Source organism: Schistocerca gregaria, chromosome 6, assembly GCF_023897955.1.
Source record: "Schistocerca gregaria isolate iqSchGreg1 chromosome 6, iqSchGreg1.2, whole genome shotgun sequence".
In the NCBI taxonomy this organism is placed as follows: Eukaryota; Metazoa; Arthropoda; class Insecta; order Orthoptera; family Acrididae; genus Schistocerca; species Schistocerca gregaria.
Genome location: NC_064925.1, coordinates 103,040,640 through 103,058,883, shown reverse-complemented (window position 1 = coordinate 103,058,883; position 18,244 = coordinate 103,040,640). Strand labels below are relative to the sequence as shown.

The 18,244-nt window shown below is 43.0% G+C and overlaps 1 protein-coding gene across 2 annotated transcripts in view; it reads right to left on the bottom strand.

The window, feature by feature from the left end:
• LOC126278174 (uncharacterized) overlaps nt 1–18,244 on the bottom strand; it is a 725,569-nt gene that overhangs the window by 95,992 nt on the left and 611,333 nt on the right. The window lies entirely within an intron of this gene.

The window sequence follows — 18,244 nt, the reverse complement described above, 5'->3', positions numbered from 1 at the left end:
ATTATTCCGCAGAAGAAACGAACAGAATGTTCCACAAATTTTTACCCATTTGCTATTAGAAACGTGGTCTCTACAATTCAAGGGCTCTGCCAACAAAGAGAATATTTATAAAGAGGATTGCTTTGTATTGCTCTCAGCATAGTAATTATCTTCCGTTTATGTCGCTCAGCTGCCTAATGAGGCAGTTCCATATTCAGCCTGAAATTAGACCCATCGAAGCTCTCGTTTCCTTTTCTCTCAATAGAACAAGGCCCTGGAATGGAAGATGTTCCTCACGTACTGACAAGGACAGAGGAGAAAGATTGTAATTTCAACAAGGTACACAGCCCTGTAGTTAAGCAAGAGTTTCCTACTACTGCATTATTAATCTTTACATTACGCCATGCTTGAAAAGAGGGGATGAAACACAGAGTATATTTTGTCCCCACGCGTTTTCAGAAGAGACCTAAGTCACTGCAATCTTGAACCTGATTCGTAAAAGTCTGACAAAGTTGTGAAGATGTAGGGGTTAATATAAAAAAACCTCGAAAGAGTTACCAAATATATAAATGAGGTAATAATGTAGAAAATGAAGTACAATTCGTTTCTGGGCACTGCTTGTAGCTATTAACAGTTGATTTGCATAACAGAATACATGAAAAGTTGACAGTCTGTAGATGCTCCGGTAAGGGTAGCAATTTGGTGCTTCATTGCAAATTTATTTTGAAACAAAGATCCACAGGTAAATTTTTATTTCACATCAAAGTAAACTATGTGATTGCGTAGAGCTATCTTCAGCTCCGTTTAAGTTACCCTGATGCAAATATGTCATACAGACGACAAACTGATAATGTTCCTGAGAACAGGACTGCGTACTAGGTTTTCAAAGATTCAGAGCATACGAAATTATGTTTCTTTGGCGATCGTTCATTCATTCTAAGGCGTCATGTTGCATTTACAGTCCCATATTTTTATTTCGCGACTTCGTTATCAACATTTTAGAAGAAGTGGCCAGCTGTCTTCATTGAAGAAGATACACTGAAGACGCCAAAGAAACCAGTATAGGCATGCGTTTTCAAATACAGAGATTTGTAATTAGTCAGAATACGGCGCTATGGTGGGCAAAGCCCATACAGGATAACAAGTGTCTGGCGCAGTTACTACGTCGGTTACTGCTGCTACAGTGAAGGATTATCAAGATTAAAATGAGTCTGAACATGGTGCACGACCATTTCACGAGTGTACCGTGATTATCAGGATGCGGTAAAACGTCAAATCTCCGACTTCGCTGCTGCCGGAAAGAGATCCTGCAAGAACTGGACCAACGACGACGGAAGAGAATCGTTCAATGTGATAGTAATGTAACAAACCTTCAGCAGAATGTTGCAGATTTCAATGCTTGGCCATCAACAAGTGCCAGCGTGTGAACCATTCAACGAAACACCATCGATATGGACTTTCGGAGCCGAAGGCCTCTAAACATCCATGGTGGTGTCTGTTTGTTTTATATCGTGTCTCTCTACCACTTTCGCGCAACGACGCTCAGAGCGTGTTTTTTTAGGGAATTGACTAGTTTGAACCTGGGACCTGTTGCTGGTAAGGAGACGCCAGACCACACATTACATGTAGAATTCAGAAGAGTTCAGTGAGACTAGCGATGATATAACCAAATACTAAATGATCTCAGCGTCAGCTCCACTGCACTCTCTGTAAAAGAATCTCAATACTAACTAAATATAGTGGAAACGGTTCAAGGCTTTCCTATTTTTAGTTAGCTGGTAAAATAACGTCGAAAAAGCAGTTAAGTTTACCATTGGAAATTTTATTCTACTCACAAAACATTGTTTATAAATTGCACTATTGATAAAAGGAGATGTTTTAATACAGGATGGCAAAAACCAACTGCGTTCAACAAAAATGTGAACAAATATTCCCTGAAAGGGTTTCCAAATTCTACAATCGATCGAAGGATGACCTATGCCATATCACATCTATAATCTAGGTTTAATTTAAGTTTCACAAAAGAGAAAACTATCAAAATGGTCTACAGTGACCCTCAATTATCTTTAATTACTTATCTAACTTGTCGTAAATTATAGTGGGTGATGTGGCTTCTCAATAACTATACAAAAGAAAAATCATCGCGTTTCAAATCTGTTCTTCAAGTGGCAAATGTGAACACCATGAGTTTTAATTGACGATCGACACTAGTATTACGCAAAAAGGGGGTGTAACAGATGAGTCTTCTGCAGTTCTGAGTGAAGCCTTATGCGCTCAAAAATGCGGCATCGCGTGCGTTCATTACCTTGTGGGTGTTAAGGCAGCGTCAAGGCGACAGCGGCCGGCGCACCAGCCATCCAGCTCGCCGTCTCGGAACTAACTCTACTCTCCTAACTTCTCCTTACTACAATTTACCGAAGTTGGTTTAAAAAAAACTATCTGGCTGTGTTTTCATCTCACCAATCAGGGTCTCAATGTTAACCTTAAGCTCCGCCTACAAAGATTCTGTCTATCCAATGAGAAACGTTATACTTTTCGTGGAGGGGCAATGTTTTTAAAGTTTGCAACGTAACAGAGACGCTAAAAAGTCTCACTCTAAAACCTGCAGCTGGTGTGGTCCTTTTAGAGTTATCGTAAGATCTATACTGTTCTTCTGGAGTGCTCTATCTTTTAACATGGGCTGGGGGGTGGTCCTTGACGTACCTGAGACACGAAAAAGTCTCACGCTAAAACGTGCGGATGGTAGACTTGGAGGTAGGCTGCCAACGTGGGTGTCCGTCCCTTATCGTAGGGCCTTCTAGCTTAACACGGTTCTGCTCTCGGCTTCTGTCCTCGTTTCTCCCCTCGGAACTGCGTCTGCCTTGCGGTGGGAAGGTACGACATGCATTTAGGCATTCTTGTGTTAGTCTGTGGTATTCCATTTGCTCACTCGTTACTTGTATTACTTTGGTTAATTTCATGTCACGATTTATTCGGAGCTATGTGACATACTAGTAGATTTGATTATTATGTCAGGGTTTTCATGGAAGGTGTTGGATTTACCTGACACCTTACAGGCCCACTCGTACAACCTTGATGGCTGCACGACACGCAGCTGTACGCCTCGACTGGCCAGGCAACATCGACATTGGACTGTTGACGACTGGAAACATGTTGCCTGGTCGAACGAGTCTCATTACAAAATGTATCGAGCAGATGGATGTGTACCGGTATGGAGACAACCTCATGAATCGGAGGACACTGCATATCAGCAGGGGACTGTTCAAGCTGGCGGAGGCTATGTAATGGCGAGGCGCGTGTGCAGTTGTAGTGATATGGGACCCCTGATACGTCCAGAGACGACTTTGACAGATGACACGTACGTAAGCATCCTGTCTGATGACCTGCATCCATTTATGTCTATTGTGCATTCCGACGGGCAATTCGAACAGGACAATGCGATACCCCGAACTTCCAGAATTGCTATAGAGTGTCTCCAGGAACACACGTCTGAGTTTAAACATTTCAGCTGGCCGCCAAACTCCACAGACATGACACTATTGAGCATATCTGGGATGCCTTGCAACATGCTGTTGAGAAGAGATCTCCACCCCCTCTCACTCTTACGGATTTGCGGACAGCCCTGCAGGATTCATGGTGTCAGTTCCCTCCAGCACTGCTTCAGACATTAGTCGAGTCAATGCCACGTAGTGCTGCGACACTTCTGCATGCTCGCGGGGGTCCGATACAATAACGGGCAGATGTACCAGTTTCTTTCGCTCTTCGTTGAAAATCCAAAGGTAAACCAATTCCTTGAGATGCACGATTAAGATATTTTCGACTCGAAGATTGTGTGTGATGCTGTCCTTACATTCGAATCGTCAGAAATGAGTTTCGACTGTTGAGATCGGTGTATGGTCGCGTCCCGAGAGTCGAAAAAGAAAAACCTTGTGTCGATACACGTACGAAAAGTCAGAGAGAAATTTGGAAAGGGACTTTCGCAAATGAGTTACCCAATCCATTTCGCCCCACGTTAAGACCAAAAACAGAGTGATATTCAGAGTTCGCTGCAGACACAGTTCAGCGAAATGGTGCCAACAGTTTCACTTACGCCACACAGACGATCGGAAAGACCAGATTTCGCAGCAAGCGGTTTCGATATTTTCAGCAAGCTCAAAAAACACATAGTGGAATGAGGGAAAAAGAGTGTCTCGAACGATGAGGACATTCACGCAGTGGTACTAGTATGGCTTCGTGGCGAAGAAACAGATTTCTATCGTTGAGCAACTGAAGGACTGGTAACAAGTTCCCATTGATCATCACAGAGACCTGGTGAATATGTTAAAAACAATGTCATGGATCTGTTCAAATGTGTGTGAAATGTTATGGGACTTAACTGCTATGGTCATCAGACCCTAAGCATACACACTACTTAACCTAAATTATCCTAAGGACAAACACACACACACATGCCCGAGGGAGGACTCGAACCTCCGCCGGGACCAGCCGCACAGTCCATGACTGCAGCGCCTAAGACCGCTCGCCTATTCCCGCGCGGCTGTCATGTGTCTGTGTCGCTTTGAAGTGTAGTGGCGTCACTTAGCTTACCTCCAGTTTAACCTGACTGGTAAAATTGCTCAAAATAACCATTTCCTGCACTAACAGATTTTCGGTTACTTATTTCTATGATTTTCCTGTAATAAACGCAGAAATCGAACAAAGGCTGAACAATTTTGTCTCTAACAGTCTCAAATGGTTCAAAGGGCTCTGAGCACTATGGGACTTAACTTCTTAGGTCATCAATTCCCTATAACTTAGAACTACTTAAACGTAACTAACATAAGGACATCACACACATCCATGCCCGAGGCAGGATTCGAACCTGCGACCGTAGCGGTCACGCGGTTCCAGACTGTAGCGCCTAGAACCGTCTCAAGATACGTAGAATCAAAATATTTAACTGAACAGACAAATAAAATGTTCGCTGTTCTTCTCGTAAAGTGATAAAGTGGTCGAAAACTGCGACCAATCTTGAACATTCTCCAATGACGACAATTTTTTGAAACTCTGCTCAGAAATCGTGGTAGAATCGAGCATCATACCACTGTTTGGGCATTTCGAATGTTCAATGTCAAAAGATGAAAAATGAGGTTGAAGTAATGAATTTTTCGTTTCAAGTAGTCCGTTCGTGTGTATGTCTGTGTGCGTGAGTGTGTGTGAGTGAGTGGGTGGATAGGTGGAACAGCGTCAGACACGTCAGTCAGATAAGGCACAGTATAAAAATACAAGCAGCGGATAACCTACTTCCTATTTTTATCGTAAACTACTAACGAATTGTTAAATTTTAAGTTTTCTCTTCATATGAAGGGGCAAGGTGGTTGTGGCTCCTCCTACTTTTAAAACAAATGGAGCATTGTAGCTGGTTGATACTACACTTCACAAAGTAACTCCAGACTAGGGGTGGTTCGGTTCTGTAATATAATTCATGTACTATGACGACAGGAGAAAGTACCATAGAGACTAGAATCTTGCATGCTGCATGTACACATGTACCGTAAGGGGGGTAGGAAGTCAAATGGGCTGACTTGGAGCAGGAGAGGCACCACAGGACATTTTAATTTCCACTGTCTATACTTTTACAAGTAAATTCATAAAACTTTGTCAGCATGACCAGGAAGGATTCAGGATTCACACTCGTTGAAGCGGAAGTTCAAAAACATAATAAAATATTTTTTTAGATGTGAAATTTCATCATTTTTTCACTTACTGTTGGCTGCATTTGTTGCTATAGGTACACTTTTCTTCATAAGTAACAGAGACTGTTCGATGAATTTTGCACAGCATACAAACCATACTTACATGTGCCTGAAACTCATGAATCTTATTAGCTGATGAAAAATGAATGAGCTGTTACGTTTTAAACTTTATGTTAAAAAAATCAAATTTTGTGGTTACTTATCTCAATGTTTACCACAGTTTTAAGTAGATTTGGAAAATTCTAGAGTTTCATACACCTGTAAGTATGGTTTGTATTCTGTGCAAAATTCATACAAGAATCTCTCTTACTTGCGAAGAAAAATGTACCTATACCAACAAATGCAGCCAACAGTAAGTGGAAAAAATTATGAAATTTCATATGTAAAGAAAAAATTTATTTTGTTATGTTTTTGCATTTCCAGTGCTATGAGTGTGAATCCTGAATCCTTCTTGGTCATGCTGACAAAGTTTTATGAATTTATTTTTAAAAGTATAGACAGTAGAAAATAAAATGTCCTTTGGTGTCTCTCCTGCTCCAAGTCGGCCCATTTGACGTCCTACCCCTCTTAAAGGCAACGCCACATGGTAACAGGTACTATATTCTCTCAGCAACGCTGTGCCATTTCTTCTGCCATGTGTTTCTGCCAGCAGCGTTATTAGCAAAGCGAGTACCTTGGCAAAAACAGACATAATGTCTTTTGGGACAACAGCAATCAGTGAAATTATAATGTTACTTAAAAACCGTCATGATTGCAAATATTTTTATTCATATGACCGGTTTCCGTTCATTCAGAACCATCTCCAGATCTGATATTTCAGTTACAGGAGTAACCCGTCCAAATCCAGCAGTTTTCACATGCTACGTCATATCAATGATGTGACGTAGCATGTGAAAACTGCTAGATTTGGACGGGTTACTCCTGTAACTGAAATATCAGATCTGGAGATGGTTCTGAATGAACCGAAACCGGTCATATGAATAAAAATATTTGCAATCAAGACGGTTTTTAGGTAGCAAAGCGAGTATAGTTTTTCGCATTTTGTGTAATGACGCAATATTTGAAAGAAATATAAATTTTTCGAATAAAAATTACTAATTTTTTTTAAAGCGGTGTGTTTAAAACAGAAAATTTTAGCACTGCTCCAATGCCAGTTGATATTTCGGTTTATTTCTCGGTTATGAATTAAAAGTAAAAAAATAATGGCTGTTATCGCCGAAGCTAGAAGAATACCGAAAAATACCGGTTGTTGAGAACTAAAATACCGGTATCGGTTTTAACTGGTAGGTTTTTCCCATCCCTTAGTTGCAGGTGTGACGGTAACTGATATAGGTTTCAATTTTCCTGTAAGTGCTTTTATGTGTGAGTGTGTGTGAGTGTGTGTGTGTGTGTGTGTGTGTATGAGGGAGTGGGTGAGTGGGTGGGCGGGGGTGGGGGTGGGGGTGGAACGATGTCAGACACGGCAGTCAGGCGAGCCAGACCGCCGATTCAATCGCGGCCGACACGTAACCAGCCGGCAGCTCGTGTCCAACACGGCACTAAATCCCGGTAACTGCTGGCGCCGTTTTGCCAATATCGGATCCGCATTCCAATTTCACAGAAGGCCGGTATCGGCGCCGCACGACTTTATTCAGTTTCCACGGGCTCCGCGCAACGCCAACGCCGCCCCCCCTCCCCCCTCCACCATTCCACCCCACGGTCCCACCTACTACAATGTGGCGGCTTTTTTTTCCCCTTCTTCTCTTACTGACCCCCACACCCTCGCCGGCAGTTAAGAGCTGCGTGCTCGGCAGTGCGGCCAACTTGGCATCGCTAATTCCCCTTACGACTGTAGCCACGTCCCTTCCCCGCCAGGAGGGCGCTTTGATCAGCGCGGTCCTGCCCTGCGGCTGGTGGGCTATTTCCAGCCCGACTGTTCTCTTCCCGACCCTAGCTATCCGCTTCACCCTTCTTACTCCCTCTCTGCGGATCTCTTCCCGTTCCGTTCTCCGCCGTTAGCGACACACTTCCTCCGGAGGCAAAGGAGCCAAAATTGTCCTCCACATACTCCAGTCGTTGTCGCATTGAAGGTTGCTATAGCATCCAATTGGATTGGGGGTGATACCCTCTCCTCTATCTAAATCAAAGCACGGCAGCTTGGTTTTAACATCAGAGGAGCATAGGATACTACGAACCGAGAAATTTTTGCCAGTTGTGATGGTACGTCACATAAACATTGACATTTTTATCGGTTGTAAACCGTAGTAAACGTATTTTATGAATATAATTAGTGTAAAAGGTATAGTTAACGTTCTTTAAAGAACTGATATGCAGCGATAATTTAAGAGTAGCACCTTTACTTAATGTCTGTGAAAATTAAAAAGGATCGAAACGTACGCGATTGTACGGCCGAGGAGGAAGGACGTATTTTATGGGACACACTGTTTTTTTTTTTCGCCATACGGAAGGCAGCCATTGAGCGGCTACACATATTTTATGTAAGTTATTTGTATTTCTGATACAATGAACTTGTTATTGTTGTCACAAATTGAATTTCTTTGTAACTGCTCGCAGTGGCTAATTATTTTTAATAAGCATTTTTTCCGTAATTTGTGCTGCGAGAAGCTCATCTCCCGATGCAACCTCTGGTCGGCCATTAAGCGCTGAAGTATTAATTTATTTTTCAAAGAGTTAACAGTAAATGTAAATACGAGAGATTACGTTGTATGCAACCTTTCGAAATTGCAACAGACAATTAATTTACGTTGAAGCTCATTTTTTAAATTATACAGATTCCATGAGTTCAGTAAGGTTTATCTTGGCCGCTCGACGGCAAGAATCGAAATTCTCTATAGCCTTGCTTTGCAATCAATAAATAGAAATTAACAAAATAACAAACAGTTCAGTTAACGGCAATTATAGTTTAGTTATCACGTTCAAAATCTAAGTTTGGTACATGAATAACTGCGGCCCTTCAAGAACCCGTTTCATATTTACTTATGCACGTAAGTAAAAGTTATAAGAAAAGACAACATCCCTGAGAGAAAGTATCATGCTGATAAAATTATATATATAATTTCTTTTGTATATGACGTAACGAATGCCACCAACGTCACACAGTTAACTGTAAATCGAACATGTATCGTTGTCAGACTACGGTAGCGATATGGCAGCAAATCAACAGCGACCGAGTGGCATTGAGTGCAATTATCCTCAATTTGTTGCATGTAGCTCATGTTACATTTTTGGACGCAGACATAGGACACCGATACGGCTCACATTACCTCCGCCTACACGCTTAAATCGAAATCTTTACCTTAACGTCCACAGTCGGGCAGGAGAGATGGTATTTTCCGTGGCATTCCCGGAGTACAGTATAACTATTAGGTTAGCTACGCCAGTTGTATAGTAAAGTTATTAACCAATAATCACTACCCCTCCATAGTTGATTCATTAAACCATGTACCTCCCATGTATAAAACAGCTTCAAACACCTGAGTACTTTACAAACGGGTCACCATATTAAATATTTGACGTTAAGCCTTTAAAAACTATGTATCTGGAGATTCAAAACCGTAATTACGTTTGTTTTATTAATTAGGATTATTCATCTATAGAATAATGAAAAAATCAAAACCAATAGTGGGATAGTAAAATGTTCCCGTAAGTCGACAATTGATCTCGTTATCAGTCACTGGATAAGAAAAGCATGCGTAATTTGCACTCCATTTTAATAACTAGATTTTCAACCAACCAGTGTCTATGGCGTCAAATCTTCTGAACGATGTGTCGTGCAGTGGCGGATACAGAAAAACTTCAAGGAGGGGGTGCTAAAGACAACTTGAGCTACCATTACTTTTACCGTATTAAAAATAGTCAAGTCACCTGAAAAGTTTAAGGAAGTTTTATTTAAACTGATTATATCCATTATACAAGACAATGCCACCTTATGATATAAAAAAAGTTACAATTATGGTTCTCTTCCTTAAATGATGTATTCTGTGCTCCTATTCTTCCTGGCTCATTGGTTAATTACATCGTCAATAGGACAATCAATGTCAGAGTGAGTATTGTCGATCCTGCAATGAAGATTCTATCCCGCAATTTATGTGTGTGGAACTTTTATTGTCTGTTCCGTTCCTTCCTAGTGCACTCGATAGAGGGCCTATATAGTAACAAAGTGTTTTTAGGCATCTTCTCGAAAGTCACTATTGCCGAAGATATACGCATGAATTGTTTCCATACCTAACTCGTATTACGAGACAGGTATCGGAAACTATTGTTACGTTATTAGTAAAAATATTGTTACGAGTCTCTTTTTTTATGTGTGAATTCCTGGTTCTGAATGTAAACCAGGTTCCTACACGGCAAATAGTCCGTTTTGTTACGAGTCTTGTAACAATATTTTTACTGATAAATTACTATTATTAATACTTCACAGTCAACTAATCACTCTCACTCTTGACTAATCTTCACACTTGCACTTACTATTACTAGGACTTTTTACTTATTCATTCTTCAGTCTTAATATACACATAAAAAAATGTATCACCTGGGATCCGACAGTTTCGGAACCTGTGCAGAAAACTGGAATAGAGATCAACATAAACATCATTTCCGCCCTTTTTATTGCTCTTGAAACCACACACTGGATGTCATACCATCATACAGCGAGACCTTCACAGGTGTTGGTACAAATGCTGTACACATTGGTAACTTTAATACGCAGCAGTTCGTACTTTTGCACTGATGCATGCCTGCTATCGTCTTGGCATACAATCCACAAGTTCATCAAGGCACTGTTGGTCCAGATTGTCCCACTCCTCAACGGTGGTTCGGCGTAGATCCCTCAGAGTGGTTGGTGGGTCACGTCGTCCATAAACAGCCCTTTTCAATCTATCCCAGGGTTCATGTCTGGAAAACATGCTGGCCACTCAAGTCGAGTGAAGTCATTATCCCGAAGGAAGCCATTCACAAGATGTGCGTGTTGGGGGCCCGAATTGTCATCCATGAATACGAATGCCTCGCCAATATGCTGCAACGTGGTAGCACTATAGGTCGGAGGATGGCACTCACGTATCGCACAGCCGTTACGGCAACTTCCATGACCACCAGCGGCATACGTCGGCTCCCACATAATGCGACCCCCAGACAGCAGGCAACCTCCACCTTGCTGCACTTGTTGAACGGTGAGCCTAAAGCGTTAAGACGGACCGGTTTGCCTCCAAACACGTCTCCGACGATTGTCTGGTTGAAGGCATATGCGACACCCATCGGCCATGCCAATCTTGAGCGATTCGTTCACCATGTTGTTGGGCAGAATTGAACGTCTAGGCATAGCTGAACTACAGACAACATGAGCCGTGTACTTCCTTCCTGGAACTGATCGGCTATCGGCTATCGGCTTTTCGTGGATGGTTTTTTTACATTTTTGGGAGTCAAAGAGGCTGTCTCAGATACAATACCCACAGTCAACGCCTATCTTCAGGAATTCTGGGAACCGGGGTGATGCAAAACTTTTTTTATGTGTGTATTCCTGCCTCTGAATGTAAATTAGGTTCCGGCGAATAGTCCGTATCTATAAACCTACATATCGGAGGTTCTCTGTAGAACATTCGAGACTTTTCTCGAACAAAATCCAGACGGAATTTACGTATCGAGATCACTAGAATGGCCGCGACTTTTCTCTTAGGTGTGTGTTGGCTATCTATGTACCAGACAGAGACGTATAAAATACGATGACGCAGACGCGCATGCTACACAGGAAAGTACAACTATTCGATAACTCGATTCAGTCGAGTAGACTGACGAACGAAACGAACGAATAGCGTGTTGGCTGACTGGCGTGGGCGGTGCGAGTGGCAATGCACTTGGCCCCGCAAAGGGAGGGGGACCCACCTTCCCCCCTCATATGTATCCGCCACTAAGTACTGGTGGATAATGTCTGCAAAACGTGTTGAGACTGGTTAAGAACTAATGAATTAAAATGTTATTTCTTATCTCTAGATGTACTGCACTAACAGCGAAAATGTAGTAAGCGACAAATTTTTGACCGATCATTATTTAACGGAGACTCTCAGTGAGAAAGAGTTCTAAAAAGGTTTGAAATAATTTTTTAAGGTTTTGGAAGTCGTCAGGTGCTCTCATTATCAAAGAATTTATGACCGTAATGTGTGGTAATTTGAGTATTACGGGCTGCGCTGTCTAAAGACACTTCCACAGTTTCTAACTTTAATACTTGTCTTACCCCTTAAAATAACATTATACCCATTAATGAGCAGATCAGGACAAAATTCTGAAACCTTACATTTGGTCAATATACACTCCTGGAAATTGAAATAAGAACACCGTGAATTCATTGTCCCAGGAAGGGGAAACTTTATTGACTCATTCCTGGGGTCAGATACATCACATGATCACACTGACAGAACCACAGGCACATAGACACAGGCAACAGAGCATGCACAATGTCGGCACTAGTACAGTGTATATCCACCTTTCGCAGCAATGCAGGCTGCTATTCTCCCATGGAGACGATCGTAAAGATGCTGCATGTAGTCCTGTGGAACGGCTTGCCATGCCATTTCCACCTGGCGCCTTAGTTGGACCAGCGTTCGTGCTGGATGTGCAGACCGCGTGAGACGACGCCTCATCCAGTCCCAAACATGCTCAATGGGGGACAGATCCGGAGATCTTGCTGGCCAGGGTAGTTAACTTACACCTTCTAGAGCACGTTGGGTGGCACGGGATACATGCGGACGTGCATTGTCCTGATGGAACAGCAAGTTCCCTTGCCGGTCTAGGAATGGTAGAACGATGGGTTCGATGACGGTTTGGATGTACCGTGCACTATTCAGTGTCCCCTCGACGATCACCAGAGGTGTACGGCCAGTGTAGGAGATCGCTCCCAACACCATGATGCCGGGTGTTGGCCCTATGTGCCTCGTTCGTATGCAGTCCTGATTGTGGCGCTCGCCTGCACGGCGCCAAACACGCATACGACCATCATTGGCACCAAGGCAGAAGCGACTCTCATCGCTGAAGACGACACGTCTCCATTCGTCCCTCCATTCACGCCTGTCGCGATACCACTGGAGGCGGGCTGCACGATGTTGGGGCGTGAGCGGAAGACGGCCTAACGGTGTGTGGGACCGTAGCCCAGCTTCATGGAGACGGTTGCGAATGGTCCTCGCCGATACCCAAGGAGCAACAGTGTCCCTAATTTTCTGGGAAGTGGCGGTGCGGTCCCCTACGGCACTGCGTAGGATCCTACGGTCTTGGCGTGCATCCGTGCGTCGCTGCGGTCCGGTCCCAGGTCGACGGGCACGTGCACCTTCCGCCGACCACTGGCGACAACATCGATGTACTGTGGAGACCTCATGCCCCACGTGTTGAGCAATTCGGCGGTACGTCCACCCGGCCTCCCGCATGCCCACTATACGCCCTCGCTCAAAGTCCGTCAACTGCACATACGGTTCACGTCCACGCTGTCGCGGCATGCTACCAGTGCTAAAGACTGCGATGGAGCTCCGTATGCCACGGCAAACTGGCTGACACTGACGGCGGCGGTGCACAAATGCTACGCAGCTAGCGCCATTCGACGGCCAACACCGCGGTTCCTGGTGTGTCCGCTGTGCCGTGCGTGTGATCATTGCTTGTACAGCCCTCTCGCAGTGTCAGGAGCAAGTATGGTGGGTCTGACACACCGGTGTCAATGTGTTCTTTTTTCCATTTCCAGGAGTGTATATATAAAAACATGTCGTGTGACTAGGGCCTCCCGTCGGGAAGACCATTCGCCGGGTGCAAGTCATTCGATTTGACGCCACTTCGGCGACTTGCGCGTCGATGGGGATGAAATGATGATGTTTAGGACAACACAACACCCAGTCCCTGAGCGGAGAAATTCTCCGACCCAGCCGGGAATCGAACCCGGACCCTTAGGATTGACATTTTGTCGCGCTGACCACTCATCTACCAGCGGCGGACAATAATTATATGAAATACTGAAAATCGAATCTTTGTTGCCTTCTGAATATGTTAGACAGGCAACTTGATGACTGGGTTACCACTCCAACCATCTAATAAAAAAGAAAATGGTTCAAATGGCTCTGAGCACTATGGGATTTAACTTCTGAGGTCATCAGTCCCCTAGACTGAGAACTGCTTAAACCTTACTAACCTAAGGACATCACTCACATCCATGCGAGCGTAGCAACAGTGTGGTTCCGGAATGAAGCGCCTACAACCGCTCGATCACAGCGGCCGGCAATAAAATTGATTTCTTACCATAATTCGCTGCACCACAATAACAACTGCACTTAAAGTAAAAATATTTGTCGTTGAAACTAGAATTACGTAGCAGGCCAGTCAGTTACTTCTGCACATTCACAAGGGCGTTTGAAATGGCGAGTAGTCTCGCAAAAGAGTTCGAAAACAGATGTAAGATTGAGAGTACCCACAAAATCTCTAGAAAACTATTGTTGTAATCATCTCAGGTCAACAGTGAATTCTTAAAATTCGTCTTTTCGCCAATGGCAGTGACTTTATGGAGCTGGACTCCTTTTCTCATAATTTGCCCGTACATTGACTCGATTTTCTTTTTAAATGCATCTCCATCAAATCAGAATGAAGTTATTTCTCACCTTGCGATGTCTATATGTCACTACACCAAGTGCGCAGTCAAGTCCATTCAAAATGTGAGGTCTGAAAGCCATTCCGAATGTTCCAATTGTCACTCCTGCGCTGCTATTTCCTTCTGAAATCCTACAATAGCGAGTTTTAAATAGAAAAATCGTTCCTAACATGTGCCTTGAGGTAACCAATGTACTTTGCAGTAATATATATAGAGGCTTAATACTTTCGTTCAGCTCCATCGAAAACTGTTGCAAATGACAGTGGAATAATGTATATGACTTTATAAATTTCTTTACAATGAAATGAATACCCCTAGCTGCATACAGACTTTGATATTTGTCAACGGGAACAGTTGAAAATGCGTGCCCCGACCGGGACTCGAATCCTAGATCTCGTGCTTACATGGTAGACGCTCTATCCACCTTTTTTAATCTCATTTTGTTCGATGCAATTGTTCGTGGCAGACGTCCCCTGACCCCCGTTTAAGTTCATTATTGATCCATTCACCGAATCTTTTCATTACAAGGGGCAGCTAACTCTCTGATCGAACATGCTGAGCTATCGTGCCGGCGTCTCACTGAGCCACCGAGGACACAGAGGATAGTGTGACTACAGGGAATTATCTCTGGCACGCCTCCCGTGAGACCCACATTCCCAACTTATTGTCCCGCACTATATTCACAGTGCCCCTGCCTATTATACTCACTACTCGCGGCTTTTCGCCGATTCCCGTAAGACTTCGGGCACTGTTTGTGCATCCGCACAGCAACAGAAGAAGATGGTCAAATGGCCGATGAGTCTTTATAAGAACAGATACCATCTTTATATATATCTATAAATTTCTTCATGTGCTGCGTGCCTCAAACATTTAGAACTAATTGCTTCTTGTTGTACTGAACAATGTGTCCCATCTGTTGATCGTTGTAAATTTTGCTCTTTAATTGTCAACTAAATCTTTAGCTTCTTTTGAATAGAACTGTAAGATCATCGCTCAGCAAATCTGCAGATACAGATATTGAGAATTTTCATCCCCCTCTTCTATCGTTCACAATGATTTTTAAAGGGTTTTGACGGCAGTGCATGTTTTCTGTGAAAACATACACTGAACCTGTAAACATCCTTCGTACTACGAATAAACAGCGGATGGTAAACAGTGCTGTTATCACTATTCTGACGAACTGAAGAGAGCTGTGCGGGTCGAAAACTGCCATACCGAAATACTGAATGAAATGTCGAACAGTATCGAGTACTTGCGGTAATGAGCGAACGCAGTCAAAGCCCACACGCAGCCTTCGCACCCTGCCTGCGTGGAGTTTGGTGCGCCATGCCTGGCCGTGTTCTAGACTTTTATAACGTACCGCAGCACAGACCTTACAGTTATACAGAATGAATAAACGAAAAAATTGTCATCGAGCAGACTCGCTCTTTTCTTATAAAAATGAATGACTTCCACATTATCCATTGCGCCACACAAACACTGCAACCCACCGCTTTATAAATCTGTACCAGCGCTTTCGGAACAGTTGAGACAACTTCCACAATGGCGGCGCATGGAGATGTAAATGGCAGCGACGTCTCTGTAAAAAAGAATAATGAAGACATCTGCCAGAAAGTGGACTCGCCACGAAATTGTGCATTTAATTAATCAAAAATGGTTCAAATGGCTCGGAGCACTATGGGACTTCTGAGGTCAGCAGTCCCCTAGACCTTAGAAGTACTCAAACCTAACTAACCTAAGGACATCACACGCATCCATGCCCGAGGCAGGATTCGAACCTGGGACCGTAGCGGTCGCACGTTTCCTGACTGCAGCGCTTAGAACCGCTCGGTCACCAAGGCCGGCATTTAATTACTAGTAGTGTGTTCAAATAGCACTAAGCACTATGTGACTTAACACCTGAGGTCATCAGTCCCTTAGACTTAGAACAACTTAAACCTAACTTAACCTAAGGGCGGGACACACATCCATGCCCGAGGCAGGATTCGAAACTGCGACCGTAGCAGCAGCGCGGTCCCGGACTGAAACGCCTAGAACCGCACGGTCACAGCGGCCGGCTCGTAGTTTATATGAAGAATAGTCAGAGTTGTGGCTTGTAGAGTTATTGGACTACAGGAACGGAGCTAAGAAGCAAAGTTCGTTTGCTGGAATGGTTACGGTTTTTAGCACTTCTACAGAAGAAATTTACCAGAATATCCACAATTTTAGGAATCAGGCAAACTAGTTTTTTGTGACAGCTCCCTAACACAATGTCCTCGGCGGTACTTTTGGGGCAGCCACCACAAATTGTATAAATCGTGGGTAGTGACCAGGATGTAGCTATGTGTGTTGGCCGAAAAATAATTAATGACTAGAATTGCGCCAGCTAGAATGAAGAGATTACTTACCTTTATTTCTAACGAAACGTGCACCAGCAATACAAATTCAAGTAATATCCAAGAGTAAACCGTGTACTGAGCCTCGTCGAATACAATAGCAAATATCACACTGCAATGACTCCGCTATAAACTCCACGAAAGGCTAGCAATAGATAATCGACAACAGAGTGTCCGTCTCGTGGCCAGCGCTCCCCCTTATATGCAAAAGGCAGAAGGCGCTGAGGACCCGAGCTCAGCCATGGCGAGACCTCTTCCATCGGCGATAACGCCCTGAGACGCCGACGGCCGCGATAGGAACTGTGGCCAACGATGTCACGGTCAGGGCGCGGGTGCGCGAGTTTGTTGGATGGTTGGGTCCGTGGATACAACACTAATTTCATAACAGTTATTAATTAGCAAAGAGAAAAAAAGTTATGTCTGAAAGTTGTCGTTTTCTAACACTGATACTTTTCATTTTACTTCAAGTAATACAGCTGTATCTGTAATTTTTATGACGTGGTATGTATTGATTATGTTATTATACTATTTTAGTTCGCTATTTCGCTCGTATAGAGTGTACGATACGTATAGATTTCTTTTCTGTACTCGAATTTTATGTTGTCCACAAATTGCAACATCAATTTGGCTTTTCACACTAACTGAGGTCATAGAAGTAAGGTCTTTTGCGAATGGACTTCTGATAAAAACGTGAGTCTGGTTGCCGAAATCGGAGGTCTTTCGTTAGTCCTGTATTTTGGGTTCTTAGGCTGAAATTTCCATAGAAACTTTCATTCCCTAACACAAAAATTTTCATCTCCTATTTTATCCCCTTAGTATCTGAATGTCCAAAAAGTTTGAAACATACACTTTTTTATTTCTGACTAAGAAACCAAGCATCAATTTTCGTAGTTCTAGCTTCAGAACTGCCTTAATAACCACATTAAAAAAAACCTGTCATCCTCTATTTCACCCCCAATAGAAGTGGAACATCGAACAACCCATTCTTAGATGATGCCTTCTGTATAAGATTCACACGCACTGGAAATTACTAGTTTCTATCCTTGGTAGTTTTGGCCAGACAATAATGAGTCTATTCCAGCCCCTTAAGGGTTAAATTTCCAATCGAGAAACCAAGTACCAATTTTCAAAACTCTAGCTTGAAAAATGCATTCACAATGACATTTTCTTGAAACATTTCATCCCCTAAGGGGTTCGATTCAAAAAAAGAGTGAAAGTTTATTTTTCTATATCCAACAGAGAAGACGATTATAAATTTTTATCGATTTAACTTCAAAAATGCTTTTTCAATGAAATATTTTCATAAAAATTTTCATACCCTATTTCACGCCCATAGGGGCTGAATTTCTTAAATCAGTGAATCAAGAAGTCAAATTCAAATTTTAACAGATTTAGCATTAAAAAGATTTCGTAATGAAATATTTTCATAAGAAGTATCATCCCTTATTTCACCCACTTAGCAGCAGAACTGCTAACCATTGAAACACTTCCATAACCGAGAACCAAATTTTCATAGATGTGGCTTTATAAATACTTTAATAATT